This window comes from Dermacentor andersoni, chromosome 7 (assembly GCF_023375885.2).
Source record: "Dermacentor andersoni chromosome 7, qqDerAnde1_hic_scaffold, whole genome shotgun sequence".
Classification (NCBI taxonomy): Eukaryota; Metazoa; Arthropoda; class Arachnida; order Ixodida; family Ixodidae; genus Dermacentor; species Dermacentor andersoni.
This window is the reverse complement of record NC_092820.1, coordinates 70800125-70823068: the sequence shown is the minus strand read 5'-3', so window position 1 is coordinate 70823068 and position 22944 is coordinate 70800125. Positions and strand designations below refer to the sequence as shown.

General features: G+C 44.6%; 1 long non-coding RNA gene across 1 annotated transcript; it reads left to right on the top strand.

The window, feature by feature from the left end:
- Window positions 1-9738: 9738 nt before the first annotated feature.
- LOC129385747 (uncharacterized) lies at window positions 9739-18951 on the top strand. Its single transcript, XR_011895707.1, has 4 exons — window positions 9739-9869; window positions 12137-13311; window positions 14366-14446; window positions 16798-18951. It is a non-coding gene; the product is annotated as an uncharacterized lncRNA (long non-coding RNA).
- Window positions 18952-22944: the final 3993 nt, after the last annotated feature.

Here is a 22944-nt window from a genome sequence, read left to right as displayed (position 1 = left end):
GGCGCTTATGAGTCTTCCGTCTACGAAATTGCAGTGTGGTCTTCTGGGAGTCCTTTTGACCATCTCAGATTCTTCGTCCAGAAAGGTCGATGCGGGATCCTTCGTCTGTGCCATCTGCGTGCAATGAGAAAAAGCGTCACTGTCTCAAAGCTTTCCTAAATGGAATGTGTTCTTTGTGTCCTGGAAGCTATAGAACGTCACTAGTCAATAAGTAACTCAACGACAACTAACTCATCTCATTATATCAAGAACAATGTCCAAGGTTCGAAGAGGCCAGTCTCATCGGAATGCGACATTCTAAAGAAATAGCCAGGTGCCTATAATTGGACTGTCTGGGTCTCGATATAGCAAGACAAAAAGGCAAGGGATATGACATTACCTCACTGGAGGCATGGTTTACGCCACCACAAGGCCAATACTCTGCCAACTCCAAACTTTTTATTAGAGTTTATGGCAGGCGCTGGCGCGATCGGAAGTTTCGTTCTTCTACATATATTTATTTTTTCTACCAATCATGGACTGTCGCCCCAGCTCCGACCACTGAGCCATCCAGTTATTAAAGGTTGTTATTTAAAGGGTAAAAATTTGACGCTACTCCCATCATAATGGAAGCCGTCTATCGAAAAGACGGGATTCAGGCTCCGCAAGGGACATTTCACAGAAGCAAAAGTTTCCAATAATTAGAATAAATAGTGTTGAACATTTGACACAGACGGCGAGCTTCATCCCCATGGTTCTTCGAAAGCTCGTCTCGTCGGTATGGAATATTTATACTCGCTGCCTGCCTCTCGTACCGAGGCCGACTTAAGCAAATTGTCACATCGTCCTCGCATCAGTTAACAAGGCTGAAGCTGAAACGTTCAGCCTATTCGTATATACTTTGGTCTAATTGCCTCCGGCGTAAGGGCGATTTTCGACCCTCTTGTATATCAATGGCACATATACCATCCTGCGAACAATACGAAGGCTGCACATCCTATGGTGGTGATGGCGGTGGTTTGTTATCACTGCAGGCGGGGTTTATTTATTTATTTAGTTATTTATTTATTTATCATACCCTCAGGGCCATTACGGCATTTTAGAGGGGAGTGGTTACAAGCAAAACGAGTAAATTCAACAAATAGGAGTTACTATGCAGAAAATTATATATATATATATATATATATATATATATATATATATATATATATATATATATATATATATATATATATATATATACAAAACTAGTTAACAAATGGCACCTAAATATACAATGTTAGCTATGGCATTTGTGAGTACAGGTTGAACAATGTGAAGAAAAAGCTTCCTAGTTAGACAGTGCTAGCTATGGCATTCTTGAATAATTGGTGATCTGCGATGGTCGCCATCGAAGCGGGAAGGCGATTCCACTCATTGGAAGTGCGTGGTACAAATGACTGCAAAAAAGCGTTGGATCCGCATAATCAAATGCCGACCTTATGAATGTGATCTAATCTGGGCGATACATACGGAGGTGGAGAAATAAGTTTGTTGCGTAGCAGCGGGTGATGAAATAATTTAGGAAAAAGCCACAAACGGAACATTTTTCGACGTGATGACAAGGACGGCAAATTAAGGCTAGATTTCATGGCACTGATACTCGCGGTTCTATTACAGTTAGAAAGAATGAAACGATTAGAGTTATTCTGAACCATTCCGAGTGAGTGCGTTAGATTTATTTGACCTGGATCCCAGATTGAAGCAGCATACTCAAGTTTAGCTCGTATTTAGAGTTTTATAGAGGATTAGTTTTAAGGAATAAGGTGCTTTGGAAAAGTTGCGTCGTAAGTAACCTAACATTCGTTTAGCGTTACTTAATATATGGGTGATGTGGGTATTCCAAGTAAGATCAGAGGTGATGTGAAGGCCAAGGTACTTGTAAGTTGTTACCAATTCTAATGGAGCGTTATTAAGGGAGTACACATGTGGTTCACTGGTAGTTCGAGATACATGCATGAATTTACACTTGTTAGCCTTTAGTTCCATTAACCATGAATTGCACCATGCAGAAACTGCGTTAAGGTCTGCTTGAAGCCTGGTTACATCCTCGTCGCGAGTTATTTCGGTGTAAATTACGCAGTCGTCAGCAAAGAGGTGACTTTGAGATGAAACACAGGAAGGTAAGCGGTTAATATATATGAGAAATAGGAGGGGTCCAAGCACGGAGCCTTGTGGTACACCTGAATAAACAGGACTCAGATTAGAGGTTACGTCGTTAGCTGAAACAAACTGAACGGTTAGTGAGGAAAACCTCAAGCCGGTACAAAATTTTAGGATCAAGGCTTAGTTGTTGCAGTTGGTAGCTTAATAAGCTGTGGCACACTTTATCGAACGCTTTTGCGAAGTCCAAAAAAATTAGACCTGCAACTGAAGAGTGGTCAAGCAATAGGTTCAGTTTATGCGTGAATGATACTAGTTGGGTGTCACATGAATATGTTTTGCGGAAGCCGTGTTGAAACTCAGAAAAAAAATGGAGTTTTCTTTATAGGGGTATTACTCAAGTTCGCGCGTGCGCACCTGACCCTTCTCTGGATCGCACAGCGCCGGCGGAGCGGCAGTCGCTCGCTAGCACTTTCGCAGCAGCCCTAACAGTCAGAGCTGTGACCCCTAACCCGCGGTTCGCAATGAGTTGCGACCACGGCGGGTTCAGGCCAGGGGGGACAGGATGAGTCTCGACCAAAAGTGTTTATTCACCTTAGAGTACAAGTACCAACTGGATAACAACAGCAAACACAAATACAAAACCACAGCGGCGGAGCGTTCCGCACGTCTGAGGCGAAAGAAACCGCACAATGTCGGAACCACAAAAGAGGCTGATGAGAGTTCAGCTCACCCAGAGTGGATCCGCGCTCGGGCCTGGGGCGGTCATTCGCTCACGAAGGACGAGCGTAGCAAGGGGGACGGCGTGCGGCGGTCTCAGCGGCTGAATTGAGATGCGGCCAGTCGCAAGCTCCTCAGCCGAAAGACAAAGGTGCATCGGGAGAATAGCGCTTCTTTCTGAGCGGCGGAGAGGGAGTCTCCCCGGTTCCGAGAAAGGAGGGAACGGGGTGCCTTGGGCCAACGTTACCTTGGGCTGCGGCGTCGCGGCCAGGCGCGAAGTGCAGCGGGAGCGGCGAACGAGCCCTCTCCCAGCCGCCCTCCGCAAGCGAGCACGTGATTTTATCGCGTTATAACCGCGTGGCCGTACAAATGCGTACAATAACTATTTTAACTCTAACTTCACAAAAGATGATGTTAACCTGTGTTGGAATCGCACCGCTGGCACGAGTTGATGGGGTCTCGGTGCTGACGCCCGTTATTGCCAATGGGTCGCAAGCCCCAAGGGTAGCGTTGGCCTGGCGGCCTGGGGCACTGGAAGCATCCGAAGGTCCCGGCAAAGCAAGAGAAGACTGGTAACAGAACAACTTGTTTATTCTAACATAGCAAAAGAGCGGCCGGTCAGGTCGACCGAAGTGGAGAGACGTAACTCAACAGTACAAATCGGAGCCTCTCCCTGGCGTCCGGGGGCAGCTGCTCTTATACTCTCGGCGTCGCGGTCCAAAAGGGAAGGTCACGGGATGAAGGTCACGGGATGAAGGTCACGGGACGGCGGAGCATGAGCCCACGACGGCGCGCACGGTCGAGCCGAGAGACCTGCTGAACCGAGTGTAGTGACGCATCGCCAACCCTCACTTGGGGAGCTCCGCTCCCCGGCTGCCGCGCTTTGACAAGCGTGGGCACACACACACACACGCACACACGAAGACACGTGGCACTGAAACACGCCTGGACACGCTTGGCGGGTAGGCGTTGCGGCGGCGTCGAACGGGCCAAAATGTCCGCCGCTTTGAACAAAGCCCCGGCGTCCGTTGCATCCGTGCCGGCATTACCGCGCGTTTTAGGCGAAACGTAACACCTGTAAGACTTGAGTAGCAGTTCAACATCGAGCATCGATCCTTTAATCATATCTGACGCAGGTATCCTTAACATGTTGCTCACCCTTGACCCTAAAAAATCACGCGGACCAGATGACATTCCAAACCATTTTCTAAAGAGATACGCAGAGTGGTGCAGTCGATATTTGGGCCTCATATTTCGAAAATCTCTATCACAATCATCCTTACCTGACGACTGGAAACATGCGAAAATCATCCCAATACACAAAACAGGAGACACCTCATTGCCCTCTAATTATCGACCAATAGCTCTTACTAGCACCGCTTGCAAGATGCTCGAGCATATCATCCTTAAACACCTAACAAACTTTCTTGACACTCACAACTTATTAACGCCACACCAGCACGGATTCCGCCCTGGATTGAAAATAAATAAATAAATATATAAATGAATAAATATATAAATAAATAAATAAATAAACAGTTGCCCAGACTATCTCCAAGTTAGTAGCAATATTGATGTGCATAGAGCGTAGGTGTTTATTAAGTGCAAGAATTACACCACAACCTTGACGCAACGTACGGTCGCAGCGATAAACTGAGAAGCCATGTGTGGTAGAGAAGATTTCATGGTCTCTAATATGTGGATGCAGCCAAGTTCCGGTAAGTGCAATGATATCTGGGTTAAACGTGTCGACTGTGGAAGTGAATGAGTCGCGTTTGTTTTTGATGCGTCGAATGTTAGTGAAAAGGACAGACACGGGGTATAAGCGACTTCCACTGCCCCTCGCGCGTCCTTATGGACGATTGGGTGGCGCAGTACACGGTTCGGTGTTAGCACGCGTGTGTTGTGACGTGCACTCTGTCACGCTGTCTGTAACGGGATCGTACGTGTACTGCTTCTTGTTTACGACTAATTTGTCGTATAGGAGATGAAACAGGGGTTTGCCTGGTAACTTCTTTGCAAAGGCAATCAGTTTATTTCGGATATGGCGGGTGGCAGGTGAGTAAGTCATCACAGATCCTGATGTCTTTATCTTTTAGGAGTTTACGCGCGGAAAGCACCTTTTCCTTTACTTTGTGGTTGATGAATTTGGCTATAATGGGGCGGCATTTACCAGGTGAATACGAACCGAGACGATGAGCGCGTTCAATTGCCATGTCGGGTAGATTGCCGATGATAGTTGCTAGCGCGTTAATGATGTGGGCCTCAGATTTTTCCCATGATTCACGAGAATCAGGGATGCCATGAAAAATTAAATTGTTTCTTCGCGATCTGTCCTCTAGGTCATTGAACCGAGATTGCAAAGAAACAAGGTGAGTGTTGCACGTCACTACAGGTTTCTGGAGACCTGTGACGTGTTCCTTAAACTGATCTAGGGAATTAGCTTTTTCTTCAAGAGCATCCAGTTTTTCTTGGATGCAGCCAATCTTGCTTTCTATATTTTTTAGGCTGGCTTTGATTCCTTTAACATCAGCAACCAATTCTGTCTGATGCTTTGAGGACTGAACCGATCGCAACTGAACGTCTTTCAGAAACTGGAAGAGAACGGCCAATTGTTCCGAGGGTTCATCAGGTAACGTCTGTGTATCAAGAAAAGACTCCGAACGCGTGGTAGGCCCAGGATTAGTTTCGATGTCATCACAGCAAAGTAATAACACAGACATATGGAAACATTCGCAAATAATATCAGAAATCACGTGTGGGCGTGGAAGTAGCAACAAGCAGAGATCATCGCTTTTTGTAGCGTACAAGGAAAACCGCTTACACATCTGCGAAGTGCCAAAAGGCGGAAGGTGAGCCATGATGCTGTTGCCACTCCCGCGCCCACCGAAGACGGTGTCGAACAGCCGGGAGTTTAAGTAGGCACCAGAGGTTGACGTCAACGTTGACGACGTAAATGCGCAGTGGATTGGCCAGGGAAGTCCGGATGTGTTCAGTAGGGAGTAGTTGTCTGGGAAGTGATGACCAGTGGGTTCGTCTGGTGGGGCAGCATATTCGGAATGGTCAGCTAAGGCGTCAGAGTCAAGTGCTGACCACAGAATAAAGGATGCCAGGATAGCCTGGAAAGTACCAAAAGGCGGAAGGTGAGCCATGATGCGGTTGCCACTCCCGCCCCCACCAAAGACGGTGTCGAACGGCCGGGAGTTTAAGTAGGCACCAGAGGTTGACGTCAACGTTGACGACGTAAATGCGCAGTGGATTGGCCAGGGAAGTCCGGATGTGTTCAGTAGGGAGTAGTTCTCTGGGAAGTGATGACCGGTGAGTTCGTCGACTGGTGGGGCGGAATATTCGGAACGGTCAGCTAAGGCATCAGAGTCAAGCGCTGACCACAGAATAAAGGGTGCCAGGATAGCCTGCGAAGTGCCAAAAGGCGGAAGGTGAGCCATGATGCGGTTGCCACTCGCGCCCACCCCCAATGCCCAGTTTAAGCTTGACAATCAAGACCCTCCATTGATCCGCCGGCACAGCGTCTATTTCCGTGCCAGATGGACATTTACCACCATCGCCTGTCGGCATTTATTTACTGCGCGAGATGCGAGGCATTGGTAAAACAATGAGGATGCCACAACGATTACTTACACAAGCCTTTTTTAACGTATGATTATGGGCACTTAACTCATAAAAGCTAACCAGAAGCTAAGTTGCAGCAAAGCGAGAAGGCTGATTAGCCAATGACGCAGTGAAAGAAAAGATTTTCACGTGTTCTCACCGAGGATGATGTTGCGAAAAGCGGTTGAAAAGACGCGAGTTCGCCGACTACCCTGCTTCTCTCAACACTGCCAGAATCAGAGACGCGGACAGAGCTACCTATCATCGACTCTACCCTTTATCTCATCTCTTGTTTTTTTCGCTCTTCTGTCTCGGTTTCTTGTTGCTTCGTTATTTATTTCACGTCATATGATTTCCGCTATGTGTTGCACCTGTTTTCACACATAAACTTGCAGTGACCCTTTCGGTAGGACAAAGGAACGTTTGATGACCTTACTACAGAACATTTCTGACGCTTTTTGCGGTCATGCACTATATTTGATGCTAACACACACATAGAGAGGTGAAACACAGAAGACCTACGTGGTGAACTACGCTTATGTTATCCACCGCGTGATACCAATGTGTTCTTTTATTTGTGCGACAATCAAACATGCACTAACCACTCTCACTGAGTGGCTGAAGCTTCCCACTACTTAGGATGCGGTAGTTCTTCGGATAAGAGGTAAAAAAGCCCAGGCCCATCGCTTGGTCGAAGTCAAAATCAAGAAGTAATTACTGAAAATAAGTCAATGACGATGATCATCATGGTCATGAAAATTAGTGGTTGAAATTATCATCGATGTATGTTTTCATATTTCTTAGACCTCTTTTCGACATGGAAATCACAGCTTCGAATTACATCCGACGGTAACGAGTGAATGGTCGGAGTCTGACAAGAGGAAACAACCCATTTTCTTACAAGGTACCAAATGTTACTGTTGGGTATTGCTCATAAGAGCAGCTTTATGGCTCACAATAAGCACTTCGGAATATCAGCATAAGTAGCGGCCGATGACAGTGCATATATCTCTTCAGAACAAATTGGAGTCGAATCATTCAAATGAGGCAAAGTCCCTTGAGGAATGTCCCCAGGGCTATTTATTCGCTACTTACGTGCCAGAAATAAAAGTAATGAAAGAGTACTTAAGGCTCCAGAAAGGCCAAATTGTTGTAAAGGAGCTCAGAAACTCGCTGAATTTAGAGTCTTTCTCATTAAGCCGCCAATAGTGAGTGACGCTACCTGGTGCATGTAGAAGAGAGAAGATACATCAATGAGCATGATGCGGACCATTGTAGACTGTTTAAAAGAGAGCAGAACGTGCATGTTGTGTTAACACCTGTCATAAACAATGGGAACTAGTTGTTTGCGATGAAAAATGGCGATGTCACAGATCATTGAACTGCTCCATTGCTATTACGTTTTTTTATAGATTATAGCTTCCTGACCTCTTGCCAAGGGCTTCACAGCTGCATTAAAGTCATTTCGCGTCCCGTACTTTTTCGATGTGAAACCGCGCGCGGCAGCATTAAAGCCAAAAGACACTTAATCGAAACAGAGCACAGATGATGCACGCTTCTTTATATATCTTTCGAAATATGTAATGAACGTGCGCTTCCACGTTGTTATTAAGATTTATCTTCATATCCGTCACACAGAGAACTTATATGAAGGCTTGAGGAGAACTTGATATCGGCAAGAGCGCAGCCCGTTACCTCTGCGTTACATGTGGAGTGCTTAATCAACTCAGTCGCGACAGCGGACGTGCCCACCTCCCTTTAAGAGGAACTCCTGCGATTTCTCGAGTTCTCGAGATCTCAATGAAATTTGCTGAGTGCGTTCTTCTACACACTTCCGTCATTTCCTGAAGACATCAGGCTTGAGAGTTGCGCAGGTTTTTTAGAAATGAATTTCGCTAATTCGCTCGAATTACCTGCTTTTCCTGCTCCTCGGGTACAGGCCAAATTGTGTTACGACGTAAAAGGCAGCATACGCAGAACAAGCTGGGAATTAATGGCAGGTTACAGGGCAGAGGAGTTAGCCAATGCTTGACGTCAGAAGTTGCTGTGGCGAAACGACACGTTCTTTGTGGGCGGGCAAGATATGGGTGGAAGTGGGGTTGCGTTGTTGGCAACACGAACTTCAGCCCTCGCAATCTGCACACACAGTTTAAGCAGACGCGGATCGCGTTCAGCCAAGCGTTAGACCTATTATTATTATTAGACCGTTCAGCAGACCTATTATAGTCGCTGTGTTCGTGCGTCTACTACAGGCGGACCTGAGCGGCTGACCTGAAGTTAATTAAGCAATTAGGATGAAAAAAAATTATGTAGATCCCACGCACGGTGAGAATCGATGTAAGCGAAGCATTCCGTGCTGAATGCTTTGACTGACGATAATTAGCGGTGATGTTGACGGCTAAAGCTTAACTTTTTCAACGTTAAGTCTAACACGAGAGTGGTGAAGTGGTGAAGTCTGCGTAGTACGCAGAACACAAAGGGAGAGATGTTTGCTTGAGGCGTTGTTGCGCGCCATATTTCATAACCTCTCAGAGGGTTGATCATAGTCATTCCCTCGCATGGCATATTCGCATTGTAGCAGAAGTATTAAACTTGAATTGGATTACGGGGCTGTACGTGCCAAAACTAAAATCAGACTATGAGGCACGCCGTAGTGGCGGACTCCGGATTAATTCTGACACCGTGATGTTCATTAACATGTCCCAAAATATAAGTGCGCATGCGTTTTCTATTTCACCCCCGTCAAAATGCGGCTGCCGCGATTGGGATCAACTCCACGGCCTCTAGCAATGTCATAAGCGCAAAGCTAACGCGGCGGGCACAGAAGTGTTGATTTGAAGGTCGACCGCTTCCGTAGTGCACTCTAAAAACTAGAAAGGGTATCGCAGGAGTGAAACTGCCGGTTCACTCTTCAAAGCGTCGTTTTACTCTCGCAAAATGTCGAGGAGAGTGAAATGCATTGTTCACTCTGTCACCAAGGACAGAGTGAAATGCGCTTTTCACTCTCCCCTTCAGAGAGAGGGAGTGAAAAGACTCTTGCAACAATAGAAAAGAGAGACTCTTGCGGCAATAGAAAACAAAACGTAGCGTAATCTTCTGCTTCAACCTTAGGTGGCTGGCCCCGAACATGGCAATGTATCATTCATGCACGCTGAGCAAAGAACACATCGTTTTGCTTCTAAGAGAACAGGCCGCCGCAGTTCAAAGGAACGCGTAGCGAGCGCTCTACTTTTTCACTCGGAGTGGCTCCACCGCGCGCGCGCGCGCTCAAGATCGCGGAACAACACAGCCCTGGAGAAAGTGGATCCGTCCAGCGAGCAAAGGCCAGCCGAGGGAGATCGTGTGTCGGCCATCTCGCGTCGCCACGAAAACACGACAGTCGTTCGTCATGCCTTGGATATAACAACAAATCCTCCACGGTAAGTGAATTCTAACTGAGGTGCACATTCTCCGTATGTCATGCTATCGCCAGGAAGTCGTCGCTGCGCTTAGCCGACGCGATTGACAAAGGACTAGGCGTACGCGCTGTCTCTCGATGTCAATCTAAAAAGCCAGTCGTCGCGATAACTGCATGTGATTTTATCACTTTGCCGTTGTCTGTAAGAGCTTTAAAAATCGCAAACGCTGCCAGAACTATGGTATGTTCAATAAGACGCCAGGCGAGAGGACGCTTAAAATGGTTAGTTCACCAGCCCGTGATTCCGAGCCTATGCGGAGCGTGATTAGCGTGCGTTTTGTGTGTTTGAATTTATTCAGTTTGGCAGTCTACTGTGTACGGAACGCTGTTGAACTAAGGAATCACATAACAGAAGGCGTCATTTTGCTGGCAGCATGCTTTTTTTTTATAAATAAACCGCGCGCTTGACGGTGTCTCGCGCAGAGGGAATCTGCGACCACTGAAGTTACGTGCAGCACCAGTGCTAGTTAGAAACTTTGCCGCAGGCATTCAGCTGCATGCTGCAAGAGGTCAGTTGGGCGCGTTATCTTGAACTTACTGAAAACGCATGAGGAATTCATGTTTTATGCTGAAAAAAGTATAAACCCCATATAAGCGATCTTGCGCGCGGCAGCTACAAGCGACGCGACGGAGATGGCTGTCGCGTTCGCTCGTCGCCTACAAGTCGTACTCCGTGCGAGCGACGATTTTGAGCGATGCCACCCCGGTGTTGCCGGCATGAGGGTTGCAGTCACGATGACGCGTGCTTTAGTAATTTACGTTGATGTATTTTACTATAAAAAGTAGCATAAAATATTTCCGGAGGTCTTGCAGTACGTTCTTATCCTTGCACGTATAAAAATTGAATCATTTGCTCGTTCCGCGCGACAATCGGTAGTATTTGAGCGATGTATGTACATCCAGTTCCGGCTTCGCGCTATTGGCTAGTCGCTCATAGCACTTCTGGGCGACGAGCGACGATTTCTAGATTTCCAGAACCGAGTCATCTGTTCAAGCGACGGCCCGTTTTGTCGCTCGAAGCCGTCGCTCGTCGCCGTCGCGCACTAAATCGCTCTCACAGTGTTTATCCCTAAGACTGAACTGTTTTTGCTCATGTTGAAATGGTGTGGTTATAGGTAGGTCTGGTTTTGTCTCCTGTTGCGGTTTTCGTGCACGGTGCGAAGCTGAAAGGATGCTTATGGTCTACGAACTCGGTGAATTGTCGAGCAGCTAGTTACGCATCGGCATCGAATATAACGGCTGCTGTGTGGAATTGCAATTGCAGGGGCGCTTTGCATACGCTTATTGTTTTGGACATGCCTGTGCATTTGCTAATATGAGTTGGCGTGTCAGAGTTATGTCATATGAACAGCTAAATCAGCCTTCCTCTGGGGGTTACAAGCGTAATATGTGCATTTTGCTATAGCATGGCAGATCAAGATGTGTTTATCGCTTGAATATTTTTAGTAGAGAAATAAAATATCAAAATAAAATGTTGCTTTAATTCCGTGTTACCAGTCTGTCGTACACAGAACAATAGGTTGGTGTAATAAACTAATAACTGCGGTTTAACTGCAACTTTTACATGCCTACAAGAATCTAAAATGCTAGATTTCAACCTGCAGCAGTAGTCGGGTCTGTCAAAAATGAACTCCACTGCGCACTTCATGCATGAAAATAAGTTCATGCCTTTTAGTAAGCTTAGATGCAGGCCGCAGTGAACTTGTTAGTATTGAAATGTGGGTAAGCTTGCCATAACAAGCCTTGTTGCCCTTTTTTATAGGCACATCCATATATCCATTTAGCTGAAGGACAATATTTTCATCCCTACTGAGCATCATGTTTGCAGCTATAATCCTCAAATTATGGCTTCAGCAGTGGCACAACCAGGGATGGTGCGGGGGGGGGGCACACTGGGCACGTGCTTAGGATGTGTCACAAGTGGTGTTTGCGATACACCAGACTCATGACAGACCTATGACGTCTGAAAATGACCAATATTCTATTCATTAGCAGGAGTATTCTAACATTCATGAAAAACAAGGATGAACTGTGGTTTATTTGTTTTTTTGCTTAAATCTAAAAATTGAAGTTAGTTTAGCAGTTGACTGTTGCAGTCATTTGGATGTTTTGCATGCATTTCACTAGGAAGACTGAGAGCTAAGACTTTTTTATTGCCATGGCCTTGACTGTCTTGATGTTGTTTTGCACCATGCCCTTGTGTTGACTTTTGCATACGATATTTTTCAGGCACCCGCTTTATATAACGCAAGAAGGCAGCTGCAAGGACACGAGGATGTGAAAGAGCCAGTGCAGCGCGACTTCACGTAGTGCAGAGGAGCCAATGCCAAAAAATCAAAATACATTGGCATGTTATTTGGACAAGAAAACTAGTATGTGGGTATATTGGGTGTACCATTTGACCAAATGTCAACAAAATCAAGATACAGTATGTTACACGAAGATGAAAATTCTCACGTGCTCCAGGCAGTCATCTTAACATGGTATATTTATGTAATGTCTCTGATTGGAAAGTCAAATCAAGTATGCTCTCTGGAGACAAACACATTGCAGCAAGTGTCATTGAAAAGTTAAAAATGTGTTTAAAAAAGCTGATTAGTTCTGAGAAGTGACTGCTTTTTGTGTTGCCTCTCAACAGATATATCCATGTGATAAAAAAATAGTGGTACAATGAAATTGCATATTTGCTTAGCGACATGATACATACTTGCAATGAGCACGGTGCCTGTGTTTACTATAAAAAGCAACGGCCCATGCTTGGTTAGGTTAGGCCAACTACAACATGCAGGCATGGGTGATTGGCGCTTTTTTTATTTCTGTGTCGTGAGGTTTATTGACGTGCGTATAGGTGCAGTGGCACGCAGTATGGCTAGTACAAAAAAAGGGGGGGGGGGCAGATATATGTAGCTCACTGTACACGACACAGGGCAAAGGAAATCCGTGTTCAGTAACTATGTTAAATGCCATGTACGTAAATTTTACAACGCTACTCGTTCGAAGCGCGCACAGGTGCATATTGAAGAAAAGTTTCCAGGGTAGATAATTTAGTTCGTAATTTACACTAAGTTTGCTCTAACCACGAGACAATAATTTGAATATACTGCACGGAAAAACCTAGAGCGAATTAAATTGTGTGTCAGCTTCGTGTGTATACATATAGTCTTTCCTATGCATTAGGTTTTTTGCGTAATGCATTAGCAGTTGACAGCCTATCTTATGATGTGTACTCTGTTTACATTACAGTTGTTTATTAGTTTACTCGTTTGTTTTGCAACTGATGAAATGCCGGCATATATATATTTTCCACATTTGACATAACCCTGTATGTTTTGCAGGGACAACCCAGGACGTGCATTTCTCAGCACCCAGTCAACTGCCAAAAGTGACTCAAACACAGGCCACCAGTAAGTGGACAACAGTTGCAATTTCACATTATGCAGTTGGCGGCTGCCTTGTACGGAGGCTTTTTTTTAAATGAGATGGTGATGTCGTTCTATTGTACATTTTGACCACAAAGGTGCGGTCATGTCTCACAGAGGCATATGTGGTTGCTATTCTCTGCGAGGGACGTGTTCTCGTGTTCGTGAAGCATTTGTGTTTGGCAGTATTGTCGCCCAATGAGTCGGATATAAACACTAACTCGCCACTGCCGGCAAGTAGTTGCGAGAAACGCATTATGACGCTGTAAAGTTATTTCATTAATTCGAAGGAAAGTTTCGCAGCAGGAAAAAAGGTTGCTATTCCAGGTAAACATGTCTTTTTCTCACAGGTTATTTAGCCAAACTGTGGATGCATGAAATTCGTGTCTTATGAATAGATTTTAATTTATTCTTTAGTAATGCTTCTAAAAGAGACTAGAAATAGCATGTGACTACCTCTGCAATCAGCAGACCATACATTTACAGTCATAAGTGGCAGTTCCATGCAGTCTGGCACTTTATATAACCTTTCCTTTCAGCAACATTGGAACTGGTGGCTGCGTTTTCAGAAGGAGAAGTGCACTTGACACTGTATATGAATGTGTGAATTCGGTTTTCTTTGTATGTGTCGGCTCACTGACAAACAGTGCAAAAATCTGTTGTACCATGAGCCTGACGACGCCTTCTGGTGCTAGAAATGCGGCACTTCGTATTTTATAGTACTGCATGACATTTAAATCAAAGCTACCACATAAAATGATCAAGAAAAATAACCGCTGTTATAGCTGTTTTCCTCAAAGAACGCTTGTCCTTTATGGGCTGTGTTAATCTGAGCTCTCCACCGATGTTTCAGTAGTATTATCCCTTAGTGAGTGAGAGATTGGGGGCAATTAATCGTGTTAGTGTTTAAGTGGTGTCCTAATTATGTGCATTTGTTCCAACAAAGTTGTCTAGATTACTTTATTGTGTAGTGTAAAGCTTATGAAACCATCAGCAACTACTGAGTTGCTAACGCGCATATGGATTTGTCACTATACAGGTGGAACTCGGCTGTACCACTGCAGTGCTGCGGAAATTGCCTTCACCAGCGGCTTTGCAACAGCTGTTTCGCAGCATGTCGGTATGTGTTAATTTATAATTATGTTGGGATGGGCTAGTATTATGGACCACTGCTACTCTGTATTGTGACAGATCCATATGATAAGGGATGTAATGGGCACAGCGAAAACCTTTGAATTTTTTACTATGGTACATAAACAGGCTCTCCTTTTAGTCACTGGAGCAGGAGAGAAGGGCATGCAGGCACTCCTGAATGTACATATATTTCAAAACATGAGAGAGACATACACACACACACACACACACACACACACACATACACACACATACACACACACACACAATTAAACTAAAGGCAGGGACGTTCCATCTTTCATCTTGAATTGAATTGTGCAGCGCAAAAATACAACACAGACCACAGAGAAGCACACATGTTAACAGGTTTGATACACACGTTAGTTCAACAGATTTGATACTTCAAGTGTGCTATTTTACACAAGGGGGAAGGGAAAGGGGAGAAAATCTGAAAAAAAAGTGGAGTGGAAAAAAAGGAATCGTGCCAAAAAGCATGAGAAGCATCGCGCAGCCAGGATCACCAGCAGGACATCTAAAAAGCACTCTGATAAAATTACATACAGGACAACCTTACGTATAGTTTGTTTCAATCAACTCAGATCACATGCAGCCATTACTGCAATCAAGTTGTTTCCTTATGTCATATGAGGGAATGATGTGGGCCCAAAAAACTGTTTAGAGCTGAAGGATTATGTTCCATTCTAGCCTCATTGCCTGCTTTTTTATCATATTGTTATCAGCTGCTTATGTTAGGGACAAAAAGTAAGAGTACGAACTGTTTCCCGATTCGCCATTCCACACAACATGTATTTGTGACTATATGTACATGCAGATGATCCATAGTTGAAAAATATTCAGTACAGTAGAATCTCATTACAAGATGCACTTGGTTGTAAGATACATCTGAAAATGGTTTGGTTGGTTTTCCGATGTTTGCCACGTTAACAATACTGTATACAAGAGACACCTTTGTTACTAAGGATGACTTTTTAAGTATTCACTACTTCGAAGGGACACAACCCACACACATTCACTTTGTGCACCTTGTGTGCTCCGAAGGGCGTAAAGATCACGCAATCCTTACACAAGTCAATCGCGCATGTCTCTTTTAGCATGAACCAGAAAAGAGGGCAACGAGGACAGTGGAGGGCAGGAAGTGTCGGCAGTTGAAGCTGACGAGCGTCTAAGAGCTCCTCAAAGGTACTGCGAGCAATAAGGCTTGCAAAGTGAAGTGTTTAAATTCCAGAAGTTGGGAAGGAAGCTAACACAATCTACAGTCACTAAAAAGCTGTGAATGTCTTCTTTAAAGGGCCCCTAAACCACCGAGGTTGAAATTTAGTTGCGGTGTTGCAGTTCTACACAATAAGGCAATGAACAGGTAGCCACAAGAATTTTTCGAAACGGTGCAGTAATAGTGGAGCTACGTGTGTTTGATTATCGAAAAGTAGTCCCCACTCATTTTACTCTTTCATCTGGTACACGCCATATGGACAGTATCGTCTTTTCCTTGCCTAGTACACCTCCAAATGTTACGGGACAGGCCAACACCAACGAGCTCTGTTGCTGCCGCGCTGGCCCGTCGTCCTGCGAGGGGTGGCGCTAATACAACGGAACTGTATGGTGACTTGCGTTGAAGAGCCTCATAGGGAGACCCTTCTGTTGGCGTTTCTCTTCTTTGCCCCCATTGGCTGCCCACATTGGCATCGCGCGCAACGCGACGAGGAAGAAGGAGTGTGTGTATTTGCTTGCAGGCCTTGCCGGCAGTCGTACACTTTCGTTCGACCAATCGACAGCACCGGAAACTGGTGACATCATCAGAGACAGCCTGGTGACGTCAGGACAAACTTGGGGGTGCAGGATAGGTCCAGAGAGGCGCACGGGGTCATTTTCTTCATATTGTGGTGCTCCGGCAGTGCTACGCACTCTGGCATTTGGCTTCGTCGATCGTGACGGCATTCTGATTTCGATACGCGTGTTTACTTGAAATGTTCAAAAAATGTCGAGAAGTGGTTTAGGAGCCCTTTAAGCCACCTTGAGCATTTATTCCTTCAGATATATCAAAACATACTTTAGTGATGATGCATAATAAAGTGATCTAGTCTGGCTCCTCAGTGTCTCAAAATTTTTGGTTTCGAGAGACATGTTTACCGTGCCTCTTGAATATCTTCTGATGAGGCTTTACTGTAATATACACAAACAATTGTGTAACTCCTCCTGCAAGTATTATTCATTAAGCCCGGTCACTTATGTGCAAAGCTTGTGGTTAAGTCTTGATGTCCGTACTTTTTAGAGCTATATTTATTAATTCATGCTGTTCTTATTGGTTCTTCGATGCAGGAGACAATGCCTACGAAATTATTGGCCCTGATCATGAGAGCCCTCAAGGGGCAAACAACATCTCTGTTGCAGAAGTGAGCCCGATACCACTTGGAAGTTACCATGACAGATGACACGGCAGCAATAGATACAGAGACTGCCATGTCTACTGCAGCTGCAACAGTGTACGAGGCAAGCAGCAGAGCGTCAGCATCAGCAGCAGTGTCAGAAGGAACCACACCAGGCCTGGTAGAGCAACATGTGTGCTATCACTCACTTTTTTGTAGTGGATACAACTAATTTGCTCAACATACAAAAGCTTTTCACCACGACAGTGAGCCAGTGTTATTGTGCAGCAAGTGCAAGACTAAGTTAGGTGTTATAACACAGTACAAGCATCACTTTAATATATGCAAATGCAAACATGTTACAGTTGTTGCCTCCCCAGCCAGCCCACATAGTGACAACAATGTTGAACACATGGTGGGACACACCTCTCCCCCATTACAAGATAGTAGAGACTGTCAGTGTTGTTGCTAGATTGACTGGTCTTTGTAGGCAACTAGAAGGACAACACAGGTGGCATAAGATCGTTGTTGATGTTGTTGTTGAAGAGGTAAAAAAGAAGTTTGATGCAGCTCAAGTGCCAACTGATATTGAGCAAATCAGAAGCAACCACCTGAGAAAGCAACACTATCGAAATTTGGGTATCTATGTGCCGCCAACTCTGGTAAGAATGGCATAGGACAGAAGTGTGATGAAAATCACACAGACACTGCTATTGCATCACTGGCCACAGTGAGCAGCGACTTGTAGGGCAAGAGAGTCAACTGAAACACATTATGATATAGTGTCATGCTCCCATGTGACCACTTTTCAAGTTATTTTGCAAGATACAGCTCAACCTCCAGAAACGAGACTGGAACTTGTCTGTAAAAAAGCTTTCACAAAAAATTATTCCTAACACTATTAACATAGCAGTATCTCTTTTTTTTGTGTCGGTTCGAGGTTCCCGGCTGTCCATTAATGCAAAAATTGAGGAAAAAAAGAACATGTGTCGTACTTACACCTTTTTAACAAGTACGAGGGGGACAGAACTTTTCTAGTCATGCATCTTCATCATACTATCAAGTTTTTAAATGCCTTTTATAATTATTATTACCAGTTATATCTGAGTGCATTTTTTGCATGTAGCAGGTGTAAAATCAGGTCAGTTGGATCAGATGCCTTATCTGCAAGCGAGCCCTATATTCAAGAAATTTGAATTAAAATAGTTACATTAGAGACGCAGTCTTTCAGCACTTTATTGCCTGTGGTTTAAGCATTGCTCAATACTTTTGTGGGTGGCGATTTCAACCGGCACAGCACTGCGCTTTGCCACAGTCACATTTGTCTTCAAAGCGGTGTTTACCATTTGTGTTGATCTGTTTGTTTATGCATAGAGCAAGTTTTTAATTTATATTTTTCTGCATTCTTGTGCTTGCACCAAGCTTGTATAAGGCAGTTACAAAATGTGGGTCACTATAACGAACTGTTCTGTTGAGCTTACACTTGCAAATAATCGTGTTCAGATGGCCGCACTTCTATGCGGGTGCACCGCTAGCTTTGTGTATGTTCTCATGTTTGTATAAAGCTTATATAAGCTAGTTAGAAAATGTATGTCACTAAGCATTGGGATATTCTTCAAAGAACTGCTTGGTTGGTTTTACACTTGTGAATTAGTATTGAGGCGGTGGTATTCCCATGTATGCCCACTGCTAGCTTTCTGTGTCCTCACGTGTTTGTATTAAGTTTCTACAAGGGAGTTACAGCATGTACGTCACTAAGCGCTGTGATATTTTTTAAAGAACTGCTTTGTTGGTTTTACGCCTGTGAGTAATAGTACTCGGGTGGCACTAGTCATGTGTAGGTACACAGGGACCATTTGTATACATTATGCTCATGTAAAGCAGTTACAAAGTGTATGTCACTAATTACTGTGATATTTGTTGAATTGCTGTGATGGTTTTACACATGTGAATAATAGTGGTCAGGACACAGTACTTGCGGTGTATAGTTGAATTTATACACTGCCAAGACATGGGCTGTATACGTACCAAAGAAATGTATGTCATTATATTGTTGTGATTATTACTGTTTGGATTTTATTAAACTGTAATAAAATTGTTTCTTGTATCTATTGAGGTATGGCAATTTGTCATGCAACCAAACTGAGGACCTGAACTTGTGCATACAAATAAACAGCTAATTTAAGAGTATACTGCTCATATTCTGCTAAACCAGTTTAACAAATCTTGTACTACAATGCTGGAAAAATGACAGAGCTGACTCGGATGTACAGAAAAAGTTCTGCACTGGCTGAAGGACTGCCCCACACTGGAGTTCGTAATGTTGCGTTTATTGGAGTAGAACAGAAAGTGCACTTCTATTAAAAATGCGACAGTCGGTGCAGAAACATAAGGCAGACGAGCGGATGTGGCACATTTTTTTCAGGGCCCTCCATGCCTACTACTGCATTTATAGTCTTCCTGTGCTCTGCGTATAAGCCCCTGTTCACCCAAGGTTTTTACTCCATGACAGTTGTTCTACTGGGTTCGTAGCAATATTGAAGAAAAAAATTCGATGGTTTTCAAGGACTTTCGAGGCCCCGACACAGTAACTTCAAAGACCTCGTGCAATGTGTGTAGTAGTTTGGACAGGCAATAACTTGTTCAAGAACACCGTTAACTTTAATGCAAACAAAAGAAAACAAAACAAATCGCATTTCAGTGATTTCAAACATTTGAAAGACTGCTAATTTGCCTTTCACCGCCCACCACTAAACGCACACAAGGAAGCATTTCAAGAAAGCGCTCAAAGTTTTTCTGCAATAGCACAATTAACTACTTGGACCTGCAACATTTGCAGTTTTTGAATACTGTTTGGTTTGACAGTGTATGTGATGTCATCTGTTGCCTCAGCTTTTTTCACCATCAAATGAGCAATAGTCATTTCTAATTTCTTTTTATTGTGTCTGTCGCTCTCAATTTACTCTTCACGGCTTCTCTTCGAATGCCTCAACTGTTGAGCTTCCTGCTTCTGCTCCTCCAAGCACATTTGTCGCCGGTTCCATGTGCATAAAACTGGTATCTGCAGCTCCTTTGTAATTTCAACTTTAAGGATGTCGCTTTCCTTCTATTACCTCTAGAGACAATTTTCTGTGACATGCGAAAGAGTGTCACAGAAGGAAAAAAAGCGCTTGGCAATGTGTGCTAAGTCTAGCCAAGTGTAAAAGTTTAAGGACTTTCCAGTACTTCTAAAAATTCAAGGGTTTTCAATGCCTTGAAAATGGCATTTTAGAAATAAAGGATTTTCAAGGATCGCTACAAACCCTGGATTCTAGCACCTAAATAATTTTACAAGCTTATTTTGGCATGGAGTTAGGAAATTCAGGCTTTCTAGCTAACGCTGCACTATCTCTGTACAGTGAAGCCACGAGAGCGCAACTATTTTGGAGTAAAGAAAATTACTGAAAGCTTTTAATACCACTCTTCTTTTTTTCTATGGAGCTTCGTATTGCCTAGTTAAGTTTACGAATGTGCCTGGTTTTGGCGGGCGTTTCTTCGACATTTTCTGGAAGAAGCAGATGTCTAGCCCCCGTATTCAGAAATGTATCTTAATACAAAGCTCATGCTTGACTTGATATAAACGACGCCTGGTGTGAACGTCCCCCAAGACGCTCACTGCCTTTCTTTTGGTGCGTTCACGACTTGCGTCGTTTAGATCAAGTCAAGCATGGGCTTCAAGTTATGATGCATTTCTGCATATGGGGGTAAGCGTGCACGATTCCGGGCAACGCGCTGTGCCATTGGCACTGAGAGAAAACGGGGAAAACAGAGTTAACCACTTATGCTCCTAAACTTTCGCGTACCTGTGGTGTGCGTGTATCGTGGAAGAAGAAACAGCGCAAACACAAGGACGAAAAAAAGCATCAACCACACCAGCGCTTCGTGGTGTGGCATGTTTTTGCGTCGTCCTTGTGTTGCGCTGTTTCTTCTAAAATGCTCAACCAACTAGCCGGCAAGTCCATCCTGTGCATATATAAATTGAACACACGCATGAGTGTAGATGGTCTTCGAAGCTTTTAGAACGAGCACTGCCACAGGATACGAGCAGTGCACGCGTAACAAGTGGACACATTAGTCATTTAAACATGCGTGCCAATGCATTTGACGCGGCTATCGGCATAAGCAGTCTCCAAATGCTGGAATGCACGCGCTTCAAAACGCTAACGATCCGCTGCTAATGCTGGACAACAGCTCACAGCGGACTGAACCAAACTCTAAACTAATGCACTTGAAAAGAACGCCTACACGGCAGCGTGAGGCACGTCGAAATGCCTGGTACTGGCGTCGCAGTTGCTCACCAGTATACGCGCGAATTAAATTCACATACGTGGATGGTTGGCGCAATACTTTGTATCCGCGTATTTTGGAGAACATGGACTGGAGAAGCACTCGATCATGAGCTGAACGGCACATTTGTTATTTTCCTGCGGTGACGACAAGCCGTGAATAGTTCTCACGTTGTCGTCTACGTTGTCTTCCTTCGTTAGTCGTAGCAAGGAATGGAAATGATGCAAACGCACACGTATTCCAGTACACAACAGCACAGCACACTGCAGAGAAACCCCACCCACCACAGCCGATTCATCAAATACGTTTGGTATATATATAACCTCTAAAAGAACACGACTGCGCGTGGCGGCGCTGTGGTGTAATGGTTATGATGTGTGTTTTGAATTGTACAAATGCGAGTGTACGCGGGTTCGAATTCACGTGATGTATAGAGCATTGTGATTCTTGATAAGTATGTGATTTCCTTGACAATTGTATTCTAATTAGATTGTGTGACTCCTGATTGTGAAATTTGCGGAGATATTTGCAGATTAAGTGTTAATTCGCTTTTTTTTCTCCTCAGTGGCGTTCGTGACGCATACGCATAGGCCACTTCAGAGCAGTCACGCCTCACGGTAGGCAGCAAATAGCCAGGAAAAAATTACTTTAAAATCCTGCATAACTTTGCTCACGCCTATTCTGAAGGCCGCTTGGAATCGGGCCAGTGTCTCTGAGGAGCCGCCTAGGGAACAGTATATCAGCGGCCCTAATTTGATCTGATTTCCTGCCTGCATGCGTGACCAGGACTTGGCTAAGAGGGTATTGGGAAGAGTACTAGCACTCTGTTTGGGGGAGTAGAAGTACTCAGTCTGGCGGTGTACTATTAACCCTGCGGGGAGAGTATCAGCACTCTGCGGAAGAGTACTAGCAATCCCTTGCGGTGGAGTAACAAAACTCTGTCAGGAGGAGTTGACCTACTCTCTCTCAAAGAGGGTCGATCTACTCTCGAAAAGAGAGTGAAATATGGGACAAGCAGCTACTCCCTCAAAGAGAGTGCCCGGCACTCCCTTAGTTTTTAGAGTGTGCCGCCTGGATTCTGCGGTGCGCTTCAATTAATGTGGCTCTACTTCTGCCCGCCCTGCGTAATTTGTCTGCTTGACATAGTTGCATGGTATTTTTTTTTAAATGGCAGCAACGTACTGTACCATACCTTGAACTTAAGCTTACCCAGTTTCCCCGCCACCGAGGTCGTATAGCATTAGGGTTTGCTTGCCTTCTCACGTCACCTGCTCCCCCTCCCCTGTATGGGAACTGCCTCTTCTCCTGCATCCTTCCTACAGTTCTATCTGTGGACTCGCACTTTAGTAGAAAGGGAAGCGCTGCAGTTTCTGCGATTCTTCTGAGGGGAGTCACGGATAATTACAGCTCTCAAGAGGCTAATGTGGCGATGGCTAGGGAGCTGCTGAGGGCATTGTGCCTTTTAGTGTTTAACAGCAGCCCACGGGAAGACAGCCCAGAGTTGCTTTTAAAAGAAGACTTGCCTTCAACTTTGTGTCGCCATGTTGTAGTTAACTATAGCAAGGACGCGTTTTGTTTATGAAATAAGGCGGCATGCTACTTGAAGAATTTTTTAATAGTTGTACTACAGGTGTGAAAACTGAGCCATTCAGTTCTTCAAGCATATCTCGTATATCCCATTAGTTTTTGTTTAGCTACTACATTGAGTCATTTCTTATACGACAAAGTACATAGCGATCTTTGCGGGCACTTTCCTGCATATGAAATTTTCACG